At 45.8% G+C, this 27,738-nt stretch overlaps 1 protein-coding gene across 1 annotated transcript in view; it reads right to left on the bottom strand.

The window, feature by feature from the left end:
- The window catches only part of LOC122790579, a 1,409,443-nt gene that overhangs the window by 147,536 nt on the left and 1,234,169 nt on the right, over window positions 1–27,738 (bottom strand). The gene's annotated exons all lie outside the window — the stretch shown is intronic.

The raw sequence follows: 27,738 nt of genomic DNA, 5'->3' as shown, positions 1-27,738 counted from the left end.
ATTCCCAAGGACGCTCTAGTCCACGTTTGGCCCTCCGGTCTGCTATATGCCTTTCCACCGGTTCCCCTTCTCCCCAAGGTGATTCAGAAGGTGATTCGCTTGCGAAGCAAAATGATATTAATCGCCCCATACTGGCCTCGACAAGTCTGGTTCCCCTTTCTTCACAGATAAGCATTGGAGGGTCCTTGGTTCCTGGACCAAGTTCCGGACCTTTTGACTCATCAGTCAGGACAGCTCCATCAGTCCCTCCATTCATTGAAGTTGGCAGCCTGGCTACTCCTCTTCCAACCATAGTTAGGAGCCATTCTTTTGCCCCTGAAGTCATGCACATCTCGTCTTCGGCCCACAAGACCTCTATGAAAAAGATATATAGCAATAAATGGAAGAGGTTTGCTATTTGGGCCCAACTCCGAGGATTAGACCCGATGACAGCCTCGGTATCTGAAGTACTGAAGTTTTTAGCTTCCCTATTCAACCAAGGTTGCTCAGTGTCTACCATCAAAGTACAATTGGCAGCTATTTCCAATTTTCATGAAAGTGTGCAACCTCCTTTAATGAGCAACAAGTTGTGCAAAGCCTTTATTAAAGGAGCTTGGCTTCTACGACCTCCTATATCTCAACCTGCACCTCCGTGGGACCTTAACGTGGTATTAGGCGCATTAACCTCATCCCCCTTTGAGCCGGCAGCAACCTGTGATCTAAAATTCCTTTCTTGGAAGACTGCCCTTCTAGTTGCTATTACTTCAGCCAGACAAGTTTCAGAACTTCAAGCCCTATGTGTTAAACCACCATACTTGGTATTTCACAAGGATAGAGTATCTCTTAGACCAAACCCATCTTTTATACCAAAGGTTTGTTCTAACTTTTGTCTACAACAATCACTAGAGCTACCGGTCTTCTTCCCCAAGTATTCGAATAGAGCTGAATATACTTTTCACTGCTTGGATGTGCACAGACAATTACGTTTCTATTTGGATAGGACACACAAAGCACGAAAATCAGATCAACTGTTTCTGTCCTTTTCGGATAATAGATTAGGCAAAGCCGTCACAAAAGTCACTATTGCCAAGTGGATCAGGGACTGCATCAATCATGTTTATCTCATCTCAAATAAGGAACTTATAGCTCCAGTGAAAGCTCATTCTACTAGGGCTATGGCCACTTCGGCAGCTTTTCATTCCAAGCTCTCTATTGGTGACATTTGTGCGGCTGCCACGTGGACATCTTCACACACCTTTGTTTCTCACTACAAATTAATGTGGCATCCAGGGGTCGAGCTTCCTTCGGTTCCACAGTTCTCAGAAGTGTTTTCCAGTGAGCCACCCAGGAATTAGGTGCTAGGGACGCTGTCCCATCTGTAGAGAATGTAGGCGAGATAGGATCACATTACACAAGCACTCAGGTCACTCCAAGGCAAGTACAAATATGACTCAGTCATTGTCCATGCTGGTGTGAATGACCTGAGACGTACCTCCCTGGGCTACATGAAAAGAGACATAGAGGAGCTCTCTGAGCATGTAGCCCAGGCCGGTATGACCCTGACCTTGAGTAGCATCTTACCCTCACCAAGAATGATGCCACAATATGAAGACAAGATGATCAATTTCAACAATTGGCTTAAGTGTTGGTGTCATTCAAAGGGGATCCAATGCCTGTCAGCCTGGGATGACATGCTCGACAAGCCACGATGCTTCGCTAGGGACGGCTTGCACCTGTCACCCCTGGGCTTTCGGATATTGGCAAAGGCTCTTGCTACCCCATAGTGCCTTTTTAGGCAAGGCTCAAAAGACAAACCCACCTCCATAGGTATCACAAGGGATAAGAAACTAAGAGTAATGCTACTCAACGCCAGAAGTCTAAACCTCAAGATGCACGACTCAAGCTCTCCTTAGCATGGAGAACATAGATATCTGTGCAGTAACAGAAACCTGGTTCAAGGCTCCGAGCACCCCAGCACTACCAGGTTATACCTCATACCATGCTTTTCGCCCCAAAACTTGCACCGAACCACAAAAGGAGGGGGCAGTATCAATATTTGTCAAAGATACCCACACCTCCAGGTTGGTGGCACAGCACGAAGCATCACAGACTATCCATGTGCAACTAACTGTGGGTAAAACTGCCTTCCAGTTTATAGCCTGCTACAGACCACCTCCCAAACACAGGAACCCCACTTGGCCTTCCTGAGAATACTGGAAAATATGAAGGTCTCTCCAAACACCATTATATTGGGCGACTTCAACTACCCAAACATAGACTGGGAGCATTACTCTAGCTCCAACACCCTAGCCCAAAGGTTCCTAGAATTTATAAACTCAAATGCTATGGAACAACTTGTTACCACTCCCACAAGAGGGGAAAACATACTGGACCTGATCATCACCAACATGGGTACACTATGCTCCAGACCAGAAGTGTATCCCTCACTGGTAAGATCAGACCATAAACTAATCTCACTGGATATTCACATCCCGACCCCACCCCCTGCCCAGAAAACCACAGTGAAAAACTTCTCTAAAGCAAATTTCACACACCTCAAAACCGAGGCGAAATCCTTCAAAACCCCCGGGCCTGTGGAAAATAAGGCCCAGACCGCAGAATCCTTTATAAACACATTCTATGAACACCTTCAGGAATGCATGGATCATGCAATCCCAAATAAAACCAAGACCCAATCCTCCAAAGGCAGACGTCCTGTCTGGTGGACCCCAGCCATAAACAAACTATACAATAGAAGGAGGAAGCTACTACATGATAGAGCAAAATCCCAAAAAGGGAAGGCATCTCTGATCAGTATTAGCAAAAAACTACGGGCACTCATAAAATCGTCTAAGGCCAGCTTCGAGAGAAAAATTGCACAGGACACTAAAGATAATCACAAGGCTTTCTTTAGTTATGTTAGGAACCTGGGTGGGAATTCCCAGATATGCTCAGAATTAGTCCAAAATGACAAAAAATACACCGAGCCCACAGACATTGCCAACATCCTAGCTGACAGGTTCAGTGCAAAAGTACAGTTTTGTACCTACCATAAATGTAGATGTTCAAGTGCTAATACAGCTGCAGTAATCACAGATGGGTTTTCAGCCGTCAGGCGGTCCCTCGGTCGGCCGAATTCCAAAGTCTTGGTCCGGCGTCGGTAGTCGTCGCTTACTCTTCTGACGTCAGGAAGGTCAGAGTATATAAGACACAGCCGACGCCATGTTCTTCAGTCTTTCTTGCCCAAGATGTCAGGTGCCCCCAAAATGAAGGCATTACATAAATAAAACATTTTGTACATGTGTAAGAAATGCAATGTAATGCAAAATCAGTGTAAGCAAGCAAATAAAACATAGCAGGATAACCCAGTCAGGAGGTATGAAAAGGTTGGTAGGCCCCATGCCCTTACCAAGTGGGGAAGGAGGGAGGGAAACCTGTACTGCAGCTGTATTAGCACTCGAACATCTACATTTATGGTAGGTACAAAACTGTACTATGTTCATCGTGCATACAGCTGCAGTAATCACAGATGGGTAGAGTCCCAAAGCTATGCATAGGGTGGTAGGTACTATGAGGAACTGGGTTGAGCCAGAATGCCCTGCAAAACAGCAGTGGCAAAGCCTGCTCTTGTTCTGGAATACAAGGGCAGGTGGTAGTGTTTTGTGAAGGTATGTACAGAACTCCAAGTGGCTGCCTCCAAAATATCCTTAGTAGGCACACCTCTGAGAAAGGCTGTAGAGGTGGCTGTGGCCCTGGTGGAGTGAGATCTGATACCAGTAGGGACAGGTTTCCCATGATAGGAGTAACAAAAACGTATGCAGTGGCCAATCCATTTGGAAATGGTCTGTTTGGTAACTGGTTTCCCTTGAGCCCCTACGGCATAGGACACAAAAAGTTGTTCTGATTTCCTGAAGGGCTTTGTTCTGTCCAAATAGTAGCGAAGCTGCCTATGAATGTCTAAAGAGTGAAGCAGCCTTTCCCCTTTGTTTTGAGGGTTAGGATAAAAGGTGGGTAGGTGTATGGCTTGGTTTAGGGCTACCCTGGATACCACTTTTGGCATAAAAGAAGGATTAGTACGAAGGGAAACCCTATCCTGATGGAAGATGAGGAAGGGCTGCACCGCCATGAGGGCCTGTAATTCAGAAACCCTACGAGCTGAAGTGATGGCCAGAAGGAAGGCTGTTTTCCAGGACAAATATTGTAGATCTGTTGAGGCAGCAGGTTCAAATGGAGGCAATGTTAATTTTTCTAGTATGTAATTAAGGTCCCAGGCTGGTATTGGTTGCTTCCTTGGAGGTCTTATATTCTTAGCCCCTCTGAGGAACTGCCGTAAGAGTGGGTGAGAGAATAAAGGAGGATCCATGTCGAATTCTGCAGAAATGGCTGAGGCATGTATTTTTATGGAAGAAAATGAAAGTCCACTGTTCAGCAGCTCAGCTAGGTACTGTAAAACTTGAGGCAAGTTCAATTTTCTAGGGTCCTGGCCTCTTTTCTCATTCCAGCAGCAAAACCGCTTCCATTTAGCGGAGTAGGCTTTTCTAGTAGATGGTCTTCTGGCCTCCAAAATGACATCCTGCACCTCCTTGGAGAGTAGGGTCTGTTGTGGTGTTAAGGAATTTTCCATGCAGCGAGGTTGAGTGTTTTCAGCTGACTGTGAAGTGTTTTGTAGCCGTTCTGAGTCAACAGAAGAGGCATTAGAGGCAGGGACCAGGGAGGAGTTTGTGTTAGGCTCCTCAGGAGTGGATACCAGTGTTGCCTTGGCCAATCTGGAGCAATCAGTATCATCTTTGGTTTGTCTGTTCTTACTTTCAAAAGCACCTTGGGCAGAAGAGGTAGAGGTGGAAATGCATAAACTGTCCATGTTGTCCAACTGAATGAAAAGGCGTCCACTTTCCAGGCCTTTGTATGGAAGGTCCTTGAACAGAACTTTTTCAATTGATGGTTCCTGTGTGAGGCAAAAAGATCTATGTCTGGCCTCCCCCACGCTTGGATTATCTCCGTAAACACCTGAGGATGTAACTTCCATTCGTGTGGATCTGTCATATTCCTGCTTAGAGTGTCTGCCAGTGTGTTTTCCAGTCCTGGCAAGTACTGTGCTTGAAGTTCGATTTGTCTTTCCAGAGCCAAGTTCCAAAGAGTCATGGCTAGTCTGCACAAGGGGTATGAATGTGTTCCTCCTTGTTTGTTTATGTACCACATTACTGTGGTGTTGTCTGTTCTTATCAGCAATTGTCCTGGATGCAGGAAGTCCTTGAAAGCTGTAATTGCATTTATTACTGCTAGCATTTCTTTTTGATTGATGTGAAGGTGCTTTTCCTTTTGGGACCATCTGCCCTGAATGCACCTGTCCTGTATGTGCGCCCCCCAGGCGTAATCTGAGGCGTCTGTGGTTATGACTTGCTTTGCTTGAGGCTTGCAGAATGGAAGACCTGTGTTGACTTGACATGCTTGGGCCCACCATAGAAATTCCTTTTGCAAGCATGGAATTATTGGTATAATTGCTTCCAAACTGTGACTGTGTTGAGACCATAGATTTTTTAGGTACCATTGAAGTTTTCTCATATGCAGCTTTGCACATGGGATTAAAAGGATGCAAGATGCCATGAATCCCAGAGCCTGCAGGATTTTCCTTGCATTAAGCCTGGTACTTTTTGCTAGAGTTTTGAAGTACAGAGATAATTGCCCTTGTTTTTCTGGCGTAAGATATGCCATCTGGGTGTTTGTGTCCAAGCTGGCACCCAGGAAGGTTATTTTCTGAGATGGTGTTAGCTTTGATTTCTCCTTGTTGATGGTGTATCCCAGAGAAAGCAGTAGCCGTGTCACATATGCCAGATGCTCCAGTAGTATGTGTTTGCTGTCCGCTTGGATCAGGCAGTCGTCCAGATAAGGGTAAATTTGTATCCCTTGAAGTCTGCAATATGCAATCACTGATGCCAGGCACTTTGTGAATACTCTGGGCGCAGTAGATAAGCCAAAGGGCAATGCAGAGAATTGATAGTGGATTGAACCTGCAAGAAATCTGAGGTATCTTCTGCAGCTTTGTCTGATTGGGACATGCAGGTATGCCTCCTTGAGGTCCAATGTTACCAGCCAAAACTCCTTGCCCAGCATGGGAAGAAGTTGCTGTAGTGTGAGCATCTTGAATTTTGGTATGAGTAGAAATGTGTTTAGGATGGATAATTCCAGAATGGGTCTCCAGTCGGTTCCTTTTCTTGGCACCAGAAAGAGTCTTGAATAAAAACCTTGACCTTGTTGGTGAGTAGGTACCTTTTGTATAGCTCTCATGTTTAGGAGCTTTGAAATTTGCAGTTGTGCCTCTGCCCTTTGATTTTGTGGCAGGTTTGGCATGCCTCTCATTTTCGGAAGAGTGTGAAATTGAAATTTGTAGCCTCTGTTTATAATGTCCAGTATCCATTTGTCTGCTGTGACAATATGCCAATTGCTTGCAAATAATGCTAGTTTCCCTGCCAAAGGTGCTGCCAGCTGAAACTTGCTTGGCATGGAAATGAGGGAGTCATTGGGTTTGCTTCCTGTATTGTTGTGCACTGTCTTCACTACCTCTTGGTGCTGGAGATTGCCATTGTCTGCCTCTATATGATCCTTGTGATTGCCCTCTGCCCCTTGTGCGTCTGTATCTACCTCTTTGGGGCTTGTCAGTGGCTGGAAAAGACCAGTTTTTGGAAGGCCAATTCCTGCTAAAACGTGGTGGCTGGACCTGTAAGAGAGCTTTGACATTTTGCATAGATTTGGCTTTTTCTTCCATTTTTCGAAGTATATCCTCAGCATTTGAACCAAAAAGTACGTCCTTTTGTAAAGGAGCATCCAGAAGTTTAGCTTTCACATGATCAGGCAAGTTTTGTTCCCTAAGCCAGGCATGTCTGCGAATGACTGATCCTGTAGCCGTCACTCTTCTGGAGGCCTCTAGGGCATCATAACCACATTGTAAGGTGTGTTTACCCACTTGCTCCGCACTATGCATCATATCCTGTAACTCTTTTAAATCTGGTTGCTCAGGTTGAGACATTTTGTTTTTTAATTGTGATAGTAAGAACTGTTGATATTTTATCATATGAAACTGGCAGTTTAAGGCCCTCATGGCTAGGGTGGCCGAGGTATATACCTTCTTACCCCACCTTTCTAGAGATCTAGATTCCCTTTCTGCAGGAAGAGGATTCTTGGCAGTGGAGGCCTTTAGTCCTTTAGGACCTTGTGAAATGGTTTCAGGGTCAGCATTATGGCCCTTGTAGAGAAATTGGTGAGAACTGGGTACTCTGTAATATCTATCAGGCTTTACTGGTGCAGGAGGCAGAGAATCAGGGTTAAGACAAGCCTCCGAATAGACATCATCCAGTACCTCCAAAACAGGAGGTATAGCCAGAGGCCTGTGCTGAGGTAACCAAAGAAATTCCCTAAGTCTTTTCTTGGAGTCTGAAAAGTCTTGGCCTTCCCAATGGAAGTGTTCCCTCAAAGTGTGCAAGGTTTCCCCAAAAGAGAAATCCTCAGGGGGGGGATACAGAAGGAATGGACTGTTCTGCATCCGAATCCTCAAAAGGGGAGTAAGCGTGTTCCTCTGCATCAGAGTGTTCTGATAAAATGGATCCCTGGTCAGAGGAGGGGGAATCTTCCTCCACTCTGGGTCTCTTATCAGGAGGGGGCTGGGAACCTCTGATAAGGGTAATAAGGTCCTCAGCCATCTTAAGCATCTGTTTCTTAGGCATGGGTCCAGTAGATGGGCCTTGTGCAACAGGCCTAGTGTGATGCCTGACTGCTTTGGCTTTAGTAAAAGCCTTAATTGAAAAAGTAGATGAAGGCCTAAATACACCATGGGTGGAGGTGGACCTGTCCACATTAGTAGGTTCGACATAAGCCGGGGCTTCGGTAGTAGTCTGGGAAAGGGCCGAAGGCCCAGCGGTCTCAGGTACAGAAGACACCGCCAAAGTCGTGTCGTCGGTAGTCAGGGACTGCAAAGGCGTCTCGCTGAGAACCGGACCACGTGGAGCCTGTTTCGGTGTGGTGTCAGCGGAGACCGCGGGCTTCGTGTGTCGGTCCTTTTCCTTGCGTTTTTTGGGTAAAGCGGTAGTCGGAGTGTCCGACGACATTTTATAGTCAAACGCTTTTCCAAAATAATGTTGGGCGAACTCCGCCCGACGCTTGATAGTGCGTTTATTAAAGGTAGCGCAAAAGCGACAGCCCGAGACGTCGTGGTCTGGGCCCAAACAAGGTATGCAAAGGGAATGGAAATCCTTATGCGGTATTTGCTTCCCACAAGAAATACAATTATTAACTTTTTCTGACATCGGTCTGAGGCAAGAAAAGTTTCCCCAACGGGGTACTTAGCTTTAATGAAGACTTCGGTTCCAAATATTTTCGTAATTCAGGAGCTGGCCGACCGGCACTTGCGAACTGCTTCTGCTTTGGGCACCGCGCGGCAAAAAAGACTGGAGAACATGGCGTCGGCTGTGTCTTATATACACTGGCCTTCCTGACGTCAGAAGAGTAAGCGACGACTACCGACGCCGGACCAAGACTTTGGAATTCGGCCGACCGAGGGACCGCCTGACGGCTGAAAACCCATCTGTGATTACTGCAGCTGTATGCACGATGAACATCTTCTCCCCCCACTCCCCACCAAAAGGACAAATATCTATCCCAACAGAGTGCTGCCCCCCTGACATCTCAGATGCTCAGGTAAGACCCGCCCTCTCCAAAGCAAAAAACACAGCATCAATAGGACCAGATGGTGTCCCGGGCTGCGTCCTACATGAACTCCAAGAAGAGCTAAACCCAAACATAAAACTACTGTTCAATCTTAGCCTTACTACAGGATATGTACCCAAAGAGTGGCGTACAGCAACAGTGGTCCCCCTCTCCACAAAGGTGGTGCCTCAACGGATCCTGGAAACTATCGCCCCATAAGCCTGACTAGCTTGGTCTGCAAAGCTATGGAAAGGATCATCATGGACCTCATAAATAAAGATATTGGGGACCTACAGACACTGGATCCTACCCAGTCTGGCTTTGTTAAGGGCAGATCCTGCCTCTTAAACCTGGTCGATTTCTTTGAAACAGTCACCAAGGCCATTGACGAGGGGAAGGTGGTCCACACAGCCTACCTGGACCTCGCAAAAGCCTTCGATACAATACCCACTCGGGCATTATAGATAAGCTCACCAGCTTAAATATAAACCCTATGTCACTAGATGGGTTGCAAACTGGCTCAAGGACAGAACCCACATGGTTAGAATTGCTGGAGCCATGTCAGACTCCAAACCAGTTACAAGTGGCGTCCCACAAGGCTCAGTCCTGGGACCTCTCTTGTTCGGTATATATTTCTCGGTACAGGCCAACACGGAAGGACTGTGGCTGACCAAGTTCGCAGATGACTGCAAACTGGGCCATAATCAACTCTCCAGCCGACACAAGCATCCTCCAAAGGGCCTCATAGAAACAGACAATTGGTGCCAGAGCCATGGCCTCAAGCTAAACGCCAAAAGTGTATAATCATCCCTTTGGCAAAACAAAGCGCCCAGAAATTACCACATAGGTGGTAATCCATTAAGTACAGAAGAAGTCATTAGGGACCTGGGGACCCAAGTTGATAGCAATCTCTCATTTGACAACCACGTGGCCAAAGTGGTTAGAAAAACATTTTATATAGCCCACCTAATCATGAAGGGATTCACATCTAGATCAGGGAGGTCATCGCACCTCTTTACTCATCCCTCATCAGGCCCATAATTGAGTACAATGCCCTTTGGGATGTACCTTACCAGACACCTGCAGCAACTGGAAAGACCCCAAAAGTACCTCACCAAGAGGATCAAAGGGCTCAAACAGATGCCATATGCTGCCCGGCTAAAGAAACTCCAGCTCTACTCAGTGGCATACCGTCTGCTCAGAGGCGATCTGTGCCTGACGTATAAAGCCATGTCCAACCCGGAATTAATGGACATGCTGCACCTCAGAAAATCCAAATCCCATCGAGCTACGCTCGAGAGACTTGAACCTCAGCACTGAAATAAATAGGACATGCTGGAGGGACAGATTCATAACCCAGAGGCTCCATTCACTCTGGAATAAAATCCCAGTCCAGGTTAGGCAGAGTCCCACATTGACTCTCTTCAAGAGGAATCTTGATGAGTGGATGGGAGATCGTAGGTTTACCCCGGCTATCACTTCTGTGTCACTGTTAGACAGAGGCACAGTATACTAACCTCAAAAAAAGGCATAGCAAAATTAATTTAAAATGGGTGGCGAAAGCCAAACACACTCTGGCTAGGCTTATAAATGCCCTAGGACAGATAGCCTAGTATGAACCTATGAACCTATTACATCTTTTAGTTATGTACTTACCATAACTTTAGATGTATGGGATCCATCTCGCCTACATTCCTAATAACCCACCCTCCTTCCCCCTGCCTCGTAGACCAGGAGAGACCGGACGATCCGAAATTGAACTTCTTTCCTCTCTTGAAAGACCTGAAAATGTTATAATAATAGTATGTTTCTATCAGCTTGAGTGCGGACAAACAAGATCTGGGGAAGTGGTAGTGGTGCATCCTGGGATATGAGGTAACTCAGCCAATAAGAGACTGCGTTCTATTGTATAGCGGCCGAGTCGGAGCCGAGGATCGGCTCCGAACCCATCTGTAGAGAATGTAGGCGAGATGGATCCCATACATCTAAAGTTATGGTAAGTACATAACAAAGTTCTGAGCTGGCTGTGAAGTATCAGAGAGTTTTTCTGAGTCAGCAGTAGTTGGAATTGAGGCAAGATCCATGGAGGGCTGTGAGTCAAGTTCCTTAGTAATGGGTACCAGTGCTGGCGTGGCCAGTCTGGAGCAATAAGGATCATTTGTGGTCTCTCTGATCTGACTTTCAATAATACCTTGGTCAATAGAGGTAGTGGTGGGAAGGCATAGACTGTCAATGCTGTCCAACTGAATGATAGTGCGCCCACTTTCCAGGCTAGGGAGTGATAAGTCCTTGTGCAAAATTTCTGTAGTTGGCAATTGTTAGGGGAGGCAAATAGATCTATGTCTGAACATCCCCACCTTTGAGTTACCATTGAAAATACTTGTGGGTGTAGTCTCCACTCGTGAGGATCTGCCATATTTCTGCTTAATTCGTCTGCCAATATGTTTTCCTTTCCTGGCAGGAATTGTGCTTGCAGTTGTACTTGGTAAGTCAATGCTGTGTTCCACAAGGTCATTGCCTGTCTGCCTAAAGGGTAGGAGTGTGTTCCTCCCTGCTTGTTTATGTACCACATCACTGTGGTGTTGTCTGTCCTTATTAGTAGTTGTCCTGAATGCAAGAGGTCCTTGAAGGCTGTCAGAGCATTTTGCACAGCTAGCATCTCCTTTTGGTTGATGTGAAGGTGCATTTGTTTTGCAGATCATTTGCCCTGTATGCACTGTCCTGCCAGGTGTGCTCCCCAGTCTGAAGAATCTGTTGTCATAGTTTGGTTTGCTGGAGGTAAGACGAAAGGAAGACCCTTGTTTATTTGACATGCTTGAGCCCACCATAGGAACTTTTTTGAAGGCATGGAATGAGCGGTATACTTGATTCGAGGCTGTGTCTGTGTTGAGACCATACACTTTTCAGGTACCATTGTAATTTCCTCATATGCAGCTTTGCATATCGGAGTACTTGAATGCAGGATGCCATGAACCCCAATGCCTGCAGGATTTTCCTTGCAGTGAGGTGGGTAAAAGTTGCCATCTTTTTGAAGTATTGAGTCAATTGTTGTTTGTCTGGCGTGAGAAAAGCCATCTGGGCTGTTGTATTTATGCTGGCACCCAGGAATATTATTTGTTGCGAGGGTATTAGCTTTGACTTCTTTTTGTTTACTGTGTACCCTAGGCAACTGAGCAGCTTTATTACAAATGCCAGATGCTGTAATAGGAATGTCCTTGCTGTCCGCTTGGATCAGGCAGTCGTCCAGATATGGGTAAATTTGTATTCCTCGTTGTCTGCAATATGCAATTACTGATGCCAGGCATTTCGTAAATACTCTGGGCGCAGTAGATAAGCCAAAGGTCAATGCAGAGAATTGATAATGCGTTGTACCTGCCAGGAATCTGAGGTATCTTTTGCAATCTTGTCTGATAGGGACATGCAGGTATGCCTCTTTGAGGTCCAATGTTACCAGCCAAGACTCCTTGCCCAGCATGGGAAGAAGCTGCTGAAGTGTGAGCATTCTGAATTTGGGTACCTCCAGGTATGTGTTTAGAATTGAGAGGTCTAAGATGGGCCTCCAGGCTTTGTCCTTTCTTGGGACTAGGAATAGTCTTGAGCAAAAACCTTGACCTTGCTCTTTTGTAGGTACCTTTTGAATTGCTTTCATATCCATGAGAGCCGAAATTTGCGCTTGTGCCTCTGCCCATTGGTTTGGAGGCAGATTTGGCATGCCTCTCATCCGTGGTAAAGTGTGGAAATGAAATCTGTAGCCTCGGGTAATAATATCCAGAATCCATTTGTCCTTTGTTATGATGTGCCAATTTTGTGGAAATAAAGCCAGTTTTCCTCCCAAAGGTGCTGCCAGGGCAATTTTGCTTGGCAGGCGAAGAGGGAAGTCATTTGTGTTTGTTTCCTGAAGGGTTGAGATCTTTCATCTCCCCCTCTGAGATGTTGTTTGCCATTGTCTAGGCCTGAAAGAACCTTGTGGCTAGCCTCTGCCCCTTGGGCGTCTGTACCTACCTCTTTGGGGTCTGTCTGATGCAGGAAAGGACCAGTTTTTTGATGGCTAGTTTCTGCTGAAACGAGGAGGTTGTACCTGTAAGAAATCTTTAACTGTTTGCATAGATTTTGCCTTTTCTTCCATTTTCTTTAAAACTTCCTCTGCTTTGACACCAAATAATATCTTTCTGCAATGGAGCATCCAATAACTTTGCTTTGACATGTTCTGGTAAGACTTGTTCTTTAAGCCAAGCATGCCTACGTATTACAGACCCGGTGACAGCTGCTCTACATGAGGCTTCCAATTAATCAAAACCACACTGTAAGGTATGCTTTCTCACCTGTTCTGCCGCATGCAGCAAATCCTGCATCTCTTTGAAATCAGGTTGACCTGTCTGAGGGATCATTTTCTGTTTTAACTGTGTAATCAAGTACTGTTGGTATTTTAGCATGTGGAATTGGCAGTTTAAGGTCCTCATGGCCAAAGTGGCAGACGTATACACTTTCTTTCCCCATCTTTCTAATGCTCTGGAATCTCTTTCAGAAGGAAGTGGATTCTTAGCGGTAGAGGCCTTAACCCCTTTGGGACCCTGGGAAATGGTTTCTGGGTCTGCAGTAGGACTTTTATATAGAAACTTATGAGTATCAGGAACTCGGTAGTATCTGCCTGGTTTAGCTGGTGCTGGAGGTAAGGAATCTGGGTTTAGACTAGATTCGGAGTAAACATCATCCAAAATGTCTAAAACTGGAGGAATTGCTAGGGGTCTATGCTGTGGAAGAAGAAGAAACTCACGGAGTCTTTTCTTAGAGTCAGAGTAATCTTGGCCTTCCCAGTGGAAGTGTTCCCTCAAGGTGTGTAAAGTTTCCCCAAAAGAGTAGTCTTCAGGGGGGGGGGGGGGGGAGAGACAGAGGGAATGGACACTTCAGCATCTGAGTCTTCATAAGGAGGGAAGGAGTAATCCTGGTCCTCAGAGTTGCCTGAGGAAATGGATGCTTGGTCAGAGGAGGGATAATCTTCCTCCAGTCTAGGCCTTTTGTCAGGTGGGGGTTGGGATCCCCTGATAAGGGTAATTAAATCCTCAGCCATCTTAAGCATCTGTTTTTTAGGCATAGGGGCCTGTGGGGGGTGTGTGGACTCGGCTTCCTAACTTTCAAGGGAGCTTTAGCATAAAGACTTAGTAGAGATGGTTGTCGGTTTGAAGACACCTTCAGAAACCGAAGGCCTATCCAAAATTTCCAGATCATCGTCAGGGCTGGCGTCCGAGGGGTGAGGTGGAACCGGTTCCTGAGGCCCAGCTGCTTCGGTCTGGGAGGCCATCAGAATTTCTGAATCAGCGGTAGTCAGGGGCTGCGTAGGCGCCTCGCTGAAAACCGGAGAACCGGTGTCAGGCCTGGCTGAGGCCTCAGGCCTGGCTGAGGCCTCGGTAACTGGTCTTAGCCTTGGCTGTCTGTCCTTATCCTTGCGTTTTTTAAACATTGCTGATGTTGGTTGCTCCGACGGTATGCTATAGTTAAATTTTCTGTCAAAATAGTGCTGGGCGAAATCTGCCCGACGCTTAATTGTACGTTTGTTGAACCTAGCACAAAACCAACAACCAGAGACGTCGTGGTCTGGGCCTAGGCAAAGAATACAATAAGAATGAAAATCCTTATGAAGTATTTGCTTTCCACAAGAAATGCAATTATTAACTTTGTCTGACATCGGTCTGAGGCAAGAAAAGTTTCCCCAACGGGGTACTTAGCTTTAGAGAAGACTTCGGGCTGAAATTCAATTCGAAAATCTCAGGAGCCGGCCGACCGGCACTTGCGAACTGCTTCTGCTTCGGGCACCGCGCGGCAAGAAAGACTGAAGAAAATGGCGTTGGCTGCCTCTTTTATACCCCTGTCGCACTGATGCCAGGGAAGAAGCGACGAAACCCGACGCCGGACCAAGGCTTTGGGATTCGGCCGACTGCGGGACCACCTGACGACAGGATAACCCAAGTGTGATGACTGCAGCAGTATAACATGATGAACATCCACATTTTAGCTACTTGACTTGCAAAATGCATTAACTCTTGTAACTCTTTAGATTCTGCACAAGCAGGAAAGGAAGACATTTTTTGTTTGAGGAGTTCCAGGGTATGTTGCAGAAATTTTAGCATATGGAACTGACAATTTAGTGCCCTGACAGCAAGAGTAGCTGGGGTGTATACTTTTTTTACCCCATCTGTCTAGTGCTCGGGAATCCCTATCTGAGGGGGGTGGGATTCTTAGCAGAGGTTGCTTTAATCCCTTTAGGCCCTTGAGAAATTGGGTCTATGTTAAATATTCGAAAGCTTAAATGTTCGAATCGCTGAAGATCGACCTTCAGTGATCGAACATTTAAATGTTAGAATTTTTTAAAAAATTGCCCCCCTGCACCCCCCCCCCCGCTACTTAAATATACCAATTCCAAGATTGCGCTACAGTGTAGGAAAGGAAATTTTCAATTTCTGCACTGTAGCACACTGAAGTGCGATCTCGGATTTGGTATATTTAAGTAGCGGGGGTGCAGGGGGGCTTTCCCCCTGCTAGCACCCTTTACATTTTTCTTAATATTAATTTTTTTATATGTTAGAACATTTAATTGTTCTATCACTAATGGTCGATGTTTAGTGGTTCGAACAATTAAGCGTTCGAACATATAACATAGACCCGAGAAATTACCTCAGGGTCAGCAGTAAGATTTTTAAAAAGAAATTTGTGCGAGTCAGGGACTCTACAGTACTTTTATTGATTTTCTGGGTGCAGGAGGGAGGGTGTCAGGAGTCGAGCTGGATTCCAGGAAAAAGTACAGTTGTGTACCTACCATAAATGTAGATGTTCGAGTGTATTCACTGTTGCAGTCATTACACTTGGGTTATCCTGTTGGCAGGCTACCCGCAGTCGGCCTGAATTCCAAAGTCCTGGTCCAGCATCGGTTGCTGTCGCCTCTTCCCCGACGTCAGTGCGCCAGGGGTATAAAAGATGCAGCCGACGCCATTTTCTTCAGTTTTTCTTGCCCCAGATGTCAGGTGCCCCCAAAAGGGAAGGCTGTAAAAATTATGATCATAAAAAAGCATGCACATAACCTTCATCTACAAGCAAATACACCACATAGGTTGTATAGAATAGAGAGGTACAGGTAAGTCCCAGCAAAGAAAAAGGTGGATAGTGGGAGGGTAACCTGGACTGCAACAGTGAATACACTCGAACATCTACATTTATGGTAGGTACACAACTGTATTATGTTCATCATGTCTCACTGTTGCAGTCATTACACTTGGGTTGAATCCCAAAGCTGAGGTTGGGTGGCTGGGCCTAAATAAAGTTTGGAGTGACTATGAGGCCCTGCAGAACTGCAGTGGCAAAGCCTGCTCTGGATTTAGAGTACAGAGGTAAATGGTAGTGCTTTGTAAAAGTGTGTACTGAAAACCATGTTGCAGACTCCAAAATATCCTTGGTTGGTACTCCTCTGAGGAAGGCTGCTGAAGTGGCTGCTGCTCTGGTAGAATGTGGCCTAATGCCCTTGGGCACTGATTTGCCATGTTGTGAATAGCAGAAACGAATGCAGTGGCCTATCCATTTTGAAATAGTCTGGTTTGAAATGGCAGCATATGCCCCCAAGAGTTGCTCGGTCTTTCTGAAGGCTTTAGTCTTGTCCAAGTAAAAGCGTAGCTGTCTGTGTATGTCCAAAGTATGCAGAAGTCTCTCCCCCTTATTCTGTTGGTTTGGATAAAAGGTAGGCAAATGTATGATTTGGTTAAGAGCCACGGTGGACACCACCTTAGGCATAAATGTCAGGTTTGACCTTAGAGAAACCCTGTCCTGATGGAAAATAATAAAAGGTTCCACAGCCATTAGTGCCTGCAACTCTGAGACTCTTCTTGCTGAAGTTATTGCTAGTAGAAGAGCTGTTTTCCATGACAAGTATTTTATCTCTGCTGAATTGGCTGGCTCAAAAGGAAGCAGTGTGAGGTTTTCCAAGACAAAATTGAGGTCCCATGCAGGTACTGGAGCTCTCCTTGGAGGTCTTATATTTTTGGCCCCTTGGAGAAACCGTCTTAGCAGTGGATGAGAAAAAAATAGGTGGGTCTGTACTGTAATGAGCTGAAACGGCAGAGGCATGGATCTTAATTGATGAGAAGGATAGGCCTTTGTCCAGCATCTCAGTTAGGTATTGCAAAATCTGAGGAATATTTAGTACAAGCGAGTCAATTCCCTGCGCTTGGTTCCAAGCACAGAATCTCTTCAATTTTTCTGCATAAGCTTTTCTGGTGCTGGGCCTCCTGGCCTCCAAAATAACATCCATAACTGCTTTAGAGAGAGGTGTGTTCTGAATGATTACATTATCTGCCATGCAGCCAGATTTAGGGTTCTGAGTTGGCTGTGCAGGATCTGATTGTTCTGTTGGGTCAGCAAATGAGGTATTAGAGGCAATGTCCCGGCTGGGCCTTGAGACGAGCTCTTTAGGATTGGGTACCAGTGCTGGCGTGGCCAGTCTGGGGCAATCAGTATCATTTTTGGCTTTTCTTGTCTGACCTTTAGGAGTACCTTGGAGAGGACAGGCAGAGGAGGCAAGGCATATACTGTAAGGGCTTTCCAGCTGAATGAAAGGGTGTCCACTTTCCATACTTGCTTGTGATAAGTCCGAGTGCAGAATCTCTGTAGCTGGCAGTTGTGAGGGGAGGCAAATAGATCTATGTCTGGGCATCCCCATTTCCTTGTTATAATGTTGAAGATTTGTGGATCTAGTTTCCACATGAGGTTTCTGCTTAGTTCGTCTGCCAAAGTATTTGTCTTTCCTGGCAGGAATTGTGCTTGCAGATGCACTTGATAAGTCAATGCTGTGTTCCACAAAGTCATGGCTTGCCTGCAGAGGGGGTAGCAATATGTGCCCCCTTGCTTGTTTATGTCCCACATGACTGTAGTATTGTCCATCTTTATCAGTAGTTGTCCTGGATGAAGTAGGTCCTTGAAGGCTGTCAGGGCATTTTGTACAGCTAACATCTCTTTTTGATTGATATGAAGATGCATTTGGTTTGTGGGCCATGTGCCCTAAATACATTTTCCTGCCATGCTGTGGCAATGTTGAGTCCAAACACTTTTTAGATACCATTGTAGTTTCCTCACATGCAGTCTTGCATATGGAATTAGTAGAATGCAGGATGCCATGTAGCCCAGAGCCTGCAGAATTTTTCTTGCAGATAACTGGGTCTTTGTTGCCATGTCTTTGAAGTAAGGAGTCAGATGCTTTTGTTTGTCTGGCGTGAGATAAGCCATCTAGGCAGTTGTATTTAAGCTTGCACCCAGGAATATTATCTCTTGAGAGGGTACTAGTTTTGATTTCTTTTCGTTTACTGTGTACCCTAGGCAAATTAGTAATCTTTTTACAAACGCCAGATGCTGTAGTAGAATATCTTTGTTCTTTGCTTGAATAAGGCAGTCGTCCAAGTAGGGATATATCTGAATTCCTCCGTCTGCAAAATGCAATTACTGGTGTCAGGCATTTTGTGAAGACCCTGGGCGCAGTAGATAAGCCAAAGGTCAGTGCAGAGAATTGGTAGTACATTGAGCCAGCTGTGAATCTGAGGTATCTTCTGCAAGATTGTCTGATTGGGACATGCAGGTATGCCTCTTTGAGGTACAAAGTTACAAGCCAAGCCTTCTTGTACAGCATGGGCAGAAGCTGCTGTAGAGTCAACATTTTGAATTTTGGGACGTCCAGAAAAGTATTTAGAATAGACAGGTCCAGAATCTCTCTCCAGGCTTTGCCCTTTCTTGGTACTAAGAAAAGTCTTGAGTAAAATCCTTGTCCCTGCTCTTGTTGTAGCACTGGCTGAATAGCCCCCATGTCCATGAGAGATGAAATTTGTTTTTGTGCCTCTTGCCATTGATTGCTGGCAGGTCTGGCATATATTTTGCCTTTGGAAGGGTGTAAAGTGGAACCTGTAGCCCTGAGAGACTATATTTAAGACCCATTTGTCCTGGGTTATCTTGTGCCAGTTTTGTGAAAAAAGTGCTAGCTTTCCCCTAAGGGTGCTGCCAAAAAATAAGTGCTTGGCATTGGCAGAGGGAAGTCATTGGGACTGTTTTCTATAAGGCTGTGATTTGTCTTCTCCGCTTTTGGAGGTAGAAGCACCCCATTGTTTGGCCCTGTATGAGCCCTGGGGTTGTTGCCTGCCTCTAGGGCGTCTGAATCTGCCTCCTTGTGGTCTGACACTGGAAAGGACTAATTCTTAGAGGGTCAGTTCCTTCTAAATCTGGGTGTCTGTACCTGTAAGAAATCCTTTACTGTCTGCATAGATTTTGTCTTATCCTCCATTTTTTTCAACACCTCTTCTGCCTTAACACCAAACAAAGTATCATGCTGTAATGGGGCATCCAATAATTTTGCTTTAACATGATCAGGCAGATTATGTTCCTTTAACCAAGCAAGCCTTCTAATTACAGAACCTGTAACAGCGGCCCTGCACGAGGCCTCCAGTGAATCATAGCCACATTGCAAAGTACGTTTTCCCACTTGTTCAGCTTCATGCAATAAATCCTGCAAATCTTTGTCTAAAGAATATTCAGAATTTGACAACATTTTTTGTTTTAACAAAGACATTAAGTATTGCTGATATTTGAGCATATGAAATTGACAATTTAAAGCCCCTACAGCCAAGGTAGCAGAAGTGTAAACTTTTCCCCCCATTCTGTCCAAAGCCCTAGAATCTCTAACTGAGGGGACAGGGTTTTTGGCAGAAGCAGCCTTGACCCCTTTGGGACCCTGTGAGATAGTTTCTGGGTCAGCAGCAGGGTTCTTGTAAAGAAATTTATGGGAGTCTGGGACCCTGTAGTATCTGTCTGGCTTAACAGGGGGCAGGAGGTAAAGAGTCTGGAGACAGGCCGGACTCTGAAAAAAACATCATCTACTATGTCTAGAGCAGGGGGGATTGCAAGAGGTCTGTGCTGAGGAAGTAAAAGAAAGTCTCCAAGTCTTTTCTTAGAATCAGAATAATCCTGGCTCTCCCAATGGAAATGCTCCCTCATGGTATGCAGGGTTTCCCCAAATGAAAAGTCCTCAGGAGGAGAAGCTGAAGGAATAGAATCTTCAGCATCAGAATCCTCATAGGGAGGAACAGAATATCACTGATCAGAAGAGGAATCAGAGGAAATGGAAACCTGATCAGAGGAATCATATTCAGTGTCTTGCCTAGGCCTCTTATCAGGAGGGGGATGGGAACCCCTGATCAAAGTAATTAGGTCTTCGGCCATTTTGAGCATCTGTTTTTTAGGCATAGAAGTCTGTCCTGGAGAATGCTGTACTGTTTTCCTTGTCTTTAAAACTATTTTAGACTTTCTCTTGGATGCTGAAGTAGGCTTTATATAAAGTTGTGTAGGTCTGAAGACACCCTCAGAAGCCGATGCCTGCTCAGGGCTCCAGACCCATCTGAGGGATTAATTTCCGAAGGGCCAATACCTTGAATATCCAGAGGCCTAGCTGTCTCCACATGGGAGTCGGAGGCGGCCTGTGGCTCTGAGGTAGCGGGAGTCAGGGGCTGCGAAAGCGCCTCACCGAGCACCGGCGACTGGCCTAGAAGAGGCTTTGTCATCGGTTTTGGACCTCGGATGCTTACCCTTGTCTTTATCCTTGCGTTTTTTATGAATTACGGTCGTCCGTTGTTCCGACTGCATTATGTAATTAAACCTTCTGCCAAAATAATGAAAAGCAAAACCGTACCGACGCTTAATAGTGCGTTGATTAAATCTAGCACAAAACCAACAACTAGCAACGTCATGGTCAGGGCCTAGGCAAGGAATACAGTATGAGTAGAAACCCTTATGAGGTATTTGCTTCCCACAAGAAATACAACTGTTAACTTTTTCTGACATCTGTCTGGAGCAAGAAAAAAGTTTCCCCAACGGGGTACTTAGCTTTATTGAAGACTTCTGATCTGAAATTCGATTTTGAAAATCTCAGGAGTCGGCCGACCGGCACTTGCGAACTGCTTTTGCTTCGGGCACCGCGTGGCAAGAAAGACTGAAGAAAATGGTGTCGGCTGCATCTTTTATACCCCTGGCGCACTGACGTCAGGGAAGAGGTGACAGCAACCGACGCCGGACCAGACTTTGGAATTCAGGCCGACCGCGGGTAGCCTGCCAGCAGGATAACCCAAGTGTAATGACTGCAACAGTGAAACACGATGAACATCATCCTCCACCACATCCAGGACTGGGGGGATGGCCCAGGGTCTGTACTGTGGAAGATAGTACAGTTGTGTACACTTACATAAATGTAGATGTCCGAATGTATTCACTGTTGCAGTCATCACACTTGGGTTATCTGCCTGCAGGTAGCCGTCAGTTGGCCCAAATACCATAGTCTTGGGATTTCTGGGTCGGATGCTGTCGCCTCTTCCATGACGTCTAAGACGTCAGGGGTATAAAACATGCAGCTGACACCATTACATCATTTTTTCTTGCCCCAGATGTCAGGAGCCCCCAAAATAGGAAGCAATTACATGGTATGGATCACCTCCAGTAAAAAGTAAATACCATAGCCATAAGACATAGGCAAAAAGATAATAAGTAGAAAGTCTAGAAAAGTCAGAGGGCTGGAGGGAGGGTAACCAGGACTGCAACAATGAATACACTTGAACATCTACATTTATTGTAAGTGTACACAACTGTACTATATTCTTCGTGTTTCACTGTTGCAGTCATCACACTTGGGTTGATTCCCAAAGTTGAGTAAGGGTGGAGGCAGTCAATAAGTATTCGGGCTGACTAGCAGGCCTTGTAAGACTGCGGTGACAAATCCAGCTCTGGATTTAGAAAGGACAGGTAAGTGGAAATGCTTGATGAAGGTGTGTACAGAACTCCAGGTTGCGGCTTCCATGATGTCCCTGGTAGGGGCTCCCCAGAGAAATGCTATAGAAGCTGAGGTAGCCCTAGTGGGATGAATTCTGATCCCCTGCGGGGTAGGTTTTTCCATGGTGTTTGTAGCAGATATGAATGCAGTGTGCTATCCATTTTGAAATGGTTTGCTTTGAAATGGCCTTGCCCTCTGGCCCCTGTAGCAAAGCTGACTAGCAGTTGGCCAGATTTTCCTGAAAAGCTTAGTCCTGTCAAGGTAGAACCCGAGCTGTCTGTGCACGTTCAAGGAGTGCAGGATTCTCTTCCCTTTATTCTGAGGATTAGTGAAAAAGGTTGGTAAATGGATGGATTGGTTAAAGGCCACACTGGATACCACCTTGGGCATACATGAAGGGTTAGTCCAGATGGATACCCTGTAAGCCTGGAAAATAAATAGGGTTCCACAGCCATTAGTCCCTGAAGCTCATTTCTTGCTGAAGTGATGGCTAGAAGCAAGACTGTTTTCCAAGAGAGGAATTTTAACTCTGCTGTAGCAGCAGGTTCAAAAGGGGGGGGGGGAGCGTGAGCTTCTCTTGTACAATGTCCCAGGCAGGGTTGGGAGCTCTCCTTGGGGGTCTTAAACTGTTAGCTCCTCTCAGGAACTATTTGATCAGAGGGTGAGAAAGGAGACGTGGCTCTGTATTGTAATGAGCTGAGATGGCCGAGGCATGAATCTTAATTGATGAGAAAAAGAAGGCCTTTGTGGAGCAGCTCTGTTAGGTAATCTAGAATTTGAGGTAAGGAGGGCACTACTGTACTCTTTCCTAGAGACTGGCTCCAAGAACATATCTCTTCCACTTTTCTGAATAGGATTTCCTAGTAGTAGGCCTACTGGCCTCAAGGATGACATCCAGCTCCTGTTTGCTGAGGGTTGCTGGTGTTGTGTTCTGTGTTTGCTGCTGAGGATGCAAAATTTGTCCCTCCTGCTGGGACAGCAGGAAGGGGGTCTGATGTAGGTGTCAGGATGGCACTGCTGTCAGACTGCGTAGGAATGGGTACCAGTGCTGGCATGGCCAATCTGATGCAATAAGGATTGTCCTTGTTCTGTCCTGCTTGATCTTGAGTAGTACTTTTTAGAGGAGGGGCACAGGGGGAAACGCATAAAAATTGAGAGGTTTTCCCATATAAAGGATAGGGCATCCACTTGCCGTGCCTGGCTGTGGGGTTTTCTGGTGCAAAGTTTGCTCAATTGATGTTTTTTTTTGGGGGGGGGGGGGGAGACAAAGAGGTCCACCTCTGGTGTCCCCCACCTGTTGATTAGAAGTTTGAATGAGTTGGGTCCCAGTTTCCACTCGTGTGGGTCCAGTAGCTTTCTGCTCAAGTCTGCCGGTGTATTTTGTTTGCCTGGCAGGAATTGAGCTTGCAGGTTCACTTGGTTGCTCAAGGCTGTGTATCACAGGGACATGGCTAACCTGCAAAGGGGGTAGGAATGAGTTTCCCCCTGCTTGTTTATGTACCACAAAACTGTAGTGTTGTCTGTCTTTATCAAGAATTGTCCTGGAAAGAAAAGGTATTTGAAGGCTGTCAGAGCATGCTGTACAGCTAACATTTCTTTTTGACTGATATGCAGGTGAATTTGTTCTGGGCTCCATTTGCCTAGAATGCCCTTGTGAGCCACCCATGCATAGTCTGACTTGCCCGTTGACAAGGTTTGGGCAGCGAGGGGTTGAGTGAAAGGAAGTCCCTTGTTGTGGTTGCAAGCCTCTGCCCACCAAAGGAACTCTGCCCCTAGACAAGGAATGATAGGAATCAGTGTTTCCAAGTCATAGGAGTGTTGACACCAGAGACTTTTTTAAGTACCATAGAAGTTTCCTCATATGCAGTCTTGCACATGGAATTAGTAGAATGAATGTGGCCATGAACCCTAGGGTTTGCAGTATTTTTTTGGTAGATAGCTGGGTCCTGGAGGCCATTAGTTTGAAGTAGTTTGTCAAATTAACCTGCTTTTCTGGACAGAGGAATGCCATCTGGGAAAATGTGTTAAAGCTTGCTCCCTGGAATACAATCTTTTGGCTGGGCACAAGAAGTGATTTCGTTTTGCTGATGGTGTACCCCAGAGAAGTTAGAAGTCTCTTTACAAATGCCAGGTGCTGAAGCAGCAATTCCTGACTATTCGCCTGAATCAGGCAATCGTTCAAGTATGGGTAAATTTGAATATTTCTCTGCCTGCAGTATGCAATGGATGGAGCCAGGCACTTTGTGAATACTCTGGGCACAGTAGATAAGCCAAAGGGAAGTGCAGAGAACTGACAGTGCATAGAGCCTGCCCTGAAACGTAGATATTTCTTGCAAGATTCCATTATGGGGGTGTGCAGATCAGCTTCTTTTAAGTCTAGGGTGACCAGCCAGGAGTCCTTGGCTAGCATAGGAAGCAGCTGTGGTAGTGTTTGCCTTTTGAATGTTGGGACCACCAGGGAGGTGTTGAGAATGGACTGATCCAAGATAGGGCGCCATGAGCTCTCTTTTCTGGGCTTATTAGTGACAAACAAGAACAACAGTGAAGTAGCAGTTTGTTAGGCAAGAGAAGCAGTTTGTCTTGTTGCTGCTCTCTTTTCTGGGCACCAGTAACAGTCTGGATAGGAACAGGTTGAATAACCTTGATACTGAGAAGAGAAAATACTTGCTTTTGAGCCTCTGCCCACTAGTTTGGAGGAAGGTCTGGCACTCCACTTGGGGTTGGCAGTGAGTGGAAGGAGAATCTGTATCCCTGGGATACAATGCTTAGGACCCATCAGTCCTGGGTAATGGACATCCCATTTTTTAGTATGCAGGGTGATTTTTCCTCCTAGGGGTGCAAGTACTTGGGCATGGCTGGGAAGAACGATAGACAAGTCATTGTGAACTTTTTCCATAAGGGGGTGGCTTACCACTCCCGGTTTTAGAGGTGGAAGCACTCCATTGCTTAGATCTTTGCATACCCTGAGACTGTAGTCTTGGTGATCTGTTGCCCCTGCTTTTGGGCTGAGAAGGCCTGGGAGGGACTGGAAAGGACTAGTTTTTAGAAGGCCAATGCCTACTGAATCTAGGTGGCTGTACCTGCAAGAAATCTAACAATTTGCATAGATTTAGCTTTTTCCTCCATCTTTTTAAGAACTACTACTGCTTTTGTAACAAACAAGCATTCCTGGTTTAATGGAGCATCTAGCAATTTTGCTTTGATATGGTCTGGCAAGATTTGTTCCTTCTGCCAAGCATGCCTTCTCAGTACCGACCCAGTGACAGAAGCCCTGCAAGATGCTTCTAAGGCATCAAAACCACCCTGCAAAGTATGTTTACTAACATGATTTGCAGAATGCATTAACTCTTGTAAATCTTTATTCTCTGCACAATCTGGAAGCAACATTTTCAGTTTAATTAGTTCCATGATATGCTGCTGATACTTCAACATGTGAAACTGGCAATTTAAAAAAAATAAAAGTTCTTATGGCAAGAGTTGCAGAGGTGTATACCTTCTTGCCCCATCTGTCTAAAGCTCTAGAATCCCTGTCCGAAGGGGTAGGGTTTTTGGCTGTATTGGCCTTAATACCTTTAGGTCCCTAGGAAATGGTCTCAGGATCTGCAGTGGGATTCTTAAGGAGAAATTTGTGAGAGTCAGGTACTCTGTAGTACTTGTCAGCCTTTCTTGGAGCTAGTGGTAAAGAATCAGGAGTAAGACTGGACTCCATGAAGACATCATCTACAATATACAGGACAGGGGGTATAGCTAGAGCCCTGTGCTGAGGCAAGTCTAAAAATTCTCTGAGTTTCTTTTTGGACTGTAGGTAGTCCTGGCATTCCCAGTGGAAATGCTGTGTTAAGGTACGCAAGGTTTCACCAAAAGAAAAGTACTCTGGAGGGGAAGCAGAGGGAATGGAATCCTCTGCATCTGAATCCTCATAGGTAGATAAGGGAATGTCCTGGTAATCAGAGGGATCAGTCTCATTGGACTCACGGTCTACAGAATCAGAAAAAAAATCAATCCTTTGTCTTACAGAGGGGGAAGGTTGGCTTCCCCTAATTAAAGTTATAAGGTCTTCAGCTATTCTAAGCATTTGTTTCCGTGGCATGGGAGCTTGAGCATGCACTTTAGTCATCAGTTTTCTAGGCGTAGGGCGAACTCTGGGCCTAAGAAACTCGGAAGTTTTAGTCAAAATTGAAGATGTCGGTGTAATATGAACATCAGAAGGTTGGAATACACCCTCAGAAGCTGGTGCTTGCACAGCGGCTCCGGACCCATCCAAGGTAGAGACATCCACAGATTCCACAGTCAAAAACGCAACTTGCGGCATTCCGGACTCCAAAAGGGTCTCAGCAGAGGCCTGCAAATCTGCAGTGGTGGGTATCAGGGGCTGTGAAGGCACCTGAGTACCAGCCTATGTGGTTTGTCTCTGTCTTTATCCTTACGTTTTTTTCAGAAGATCGGTAGTTGGATGGCTTATTGAAGCCATTTCGGAATACAGAGAACGAGAGAGGAAGAATTTAGCGACAAAGATAGCCCGACAAATAGTTTGGGCGTTAAACAAGGCACAAAACCGACAGCGAGGAACGTCGTGGTCTGGGCCTAAACAGGTGATGCAGTAAGAATGAAAATCTCTGTAAGGTATTTGCTTTCCACAGGCAAGATAATTGTTAACTTTTTCTGACACTGGTTTGAGCAAGAAAAAAGGATCCCCAGTGGAGTACTTAACTTTACAAGTCTTCAGGCTTGAAACTCGAAAAATGAAAATTTCAGGTTGCGGCCGACCGGCACTTGTGATCCGCTTCTGCTTTGGGCTCCCACGTGGCAAGAAACGCTCATGTAATGGCGTCAGCTGCATGTTTTATACTCCTGACGTCTTGATGTCATGGAAGGGAAGACAGCATCCGACGCAAAAATCCCAAGACTCTGGTATTCGTGCCAACTGAGGGTTACCTGCAGGCAGATAACCCAAGTGTGATGACTGCAACAGTGAAACAGGAAGAAGATCTAAGAATTCCCCGAGTCTCTTTTTAGACTGAGGTTAGTCCTGACTCTTCCATTGGAATTGCTCCCTTAAGATATGAAGGGTTTTCCCAAAGGAATAATCCTCTGGGGGAGAGGCGGAAGGGATGGAATCTGCTGCATCAGAATCCTCATAAGTAGAGAGGGGTTGCATGTCTTCATATTCAGCTGCATCAGAGTCATCTGACTCTTGTTCAGTCAAAACTACAGGGGACAGATCTTTTTTACTTTTGGAAGGGGTAGACTGGCTTTCCCTGATCAGCATGATAAGGTCTTCTGCCATTTTAAGCATTTGAGACTGAGGCAAAGAAGCAGGTGCCTGAGATTGGGTGGTCGGTTTCTTGGGTGTGGTTTGTACCCTGGGCCTATGAAACTCGGTAGTTTTTGAAACAATGGTAGTTCCAAAAGAAGACGTCGGTTTGTGTTGAGAATCGGTAGTGCTAAGGACTTCCTCAGGATCCATTCAAGGTAGAGACGACCGCAGGATCCTTAGTCGAAGAAAGGTCTCGGTAGCAGCCTATGAATCCACAGAAGCAGGCATCAGGGGCAGCGGAAGCGCCTCACTGAAGACCGGAGAACTGATGACTAGCTTAACGAAAGCGTCGTCAGTAAGTTTGGACCTGTGCTGTCTGTCTCTGTCTTTACTTTTTTTGGAAGAGCTGCTGTAGTTCGAGGACTGTAAGCGAAAATATCTACCTACAATAAGGGCCTGAAGATGGATAGTTCTGGCATTGAACAAAGCACAGAAGCGGCATCGGGGAACGTCGTGGTCTGGGCCTAAACAAGTGACGCAGTAACAATTAAAGTCTGTGTGTGGTATTTGCTTTCCACAGGCGAGACAATTGTTAACTTTTTCTAACATCGGTTAGTGCAAGAAAAAAGGATCCCCAACGGGGTACTTAGCTTTAGAAGACTTCAGCTTCAAATCGGTAGATGAAACTCAGGTAGCTGCCAACCGGCACTCGTGCGAACTGCTTCTGCTTCGGGCTCCACAGCAAGAAAGACTCATGTAATGGTGTCAGCTGCCTTACTTTATACTACTGATGAACTGACATCAGTCTTGAAGCGACAGCAACCGGCGCAGAAATACTAAGCCTCTGGCATTCGGGCCGGCCGAGGGCTACCCTGGCAGGGATAAACCAAATGTGATGACTGCAACAGTGAAACACAAAGTGTCTTCTCTTAGATATATCTAGGAAATAGGAAGATTAGACTAGTTT

This window comes from Protopterus annectens, chromosome 16.part0 (genome assembly GCF_019279795.1).
Source record: "Protopterus annectens isolate FY-2018-M chromosome 16.part0, PAN1.0, whole genome shotgun sequence".
Taxonomy (NCBI): domain Eukaryota; kingdom Metazoa; phylum Chordata; order Ceratodontiformes; family Protopteridae; genus Protopterus; species Protopterus annectens.
This window is presented reverse-complemented; position numbering and strand designations above follow the sequence as displayed.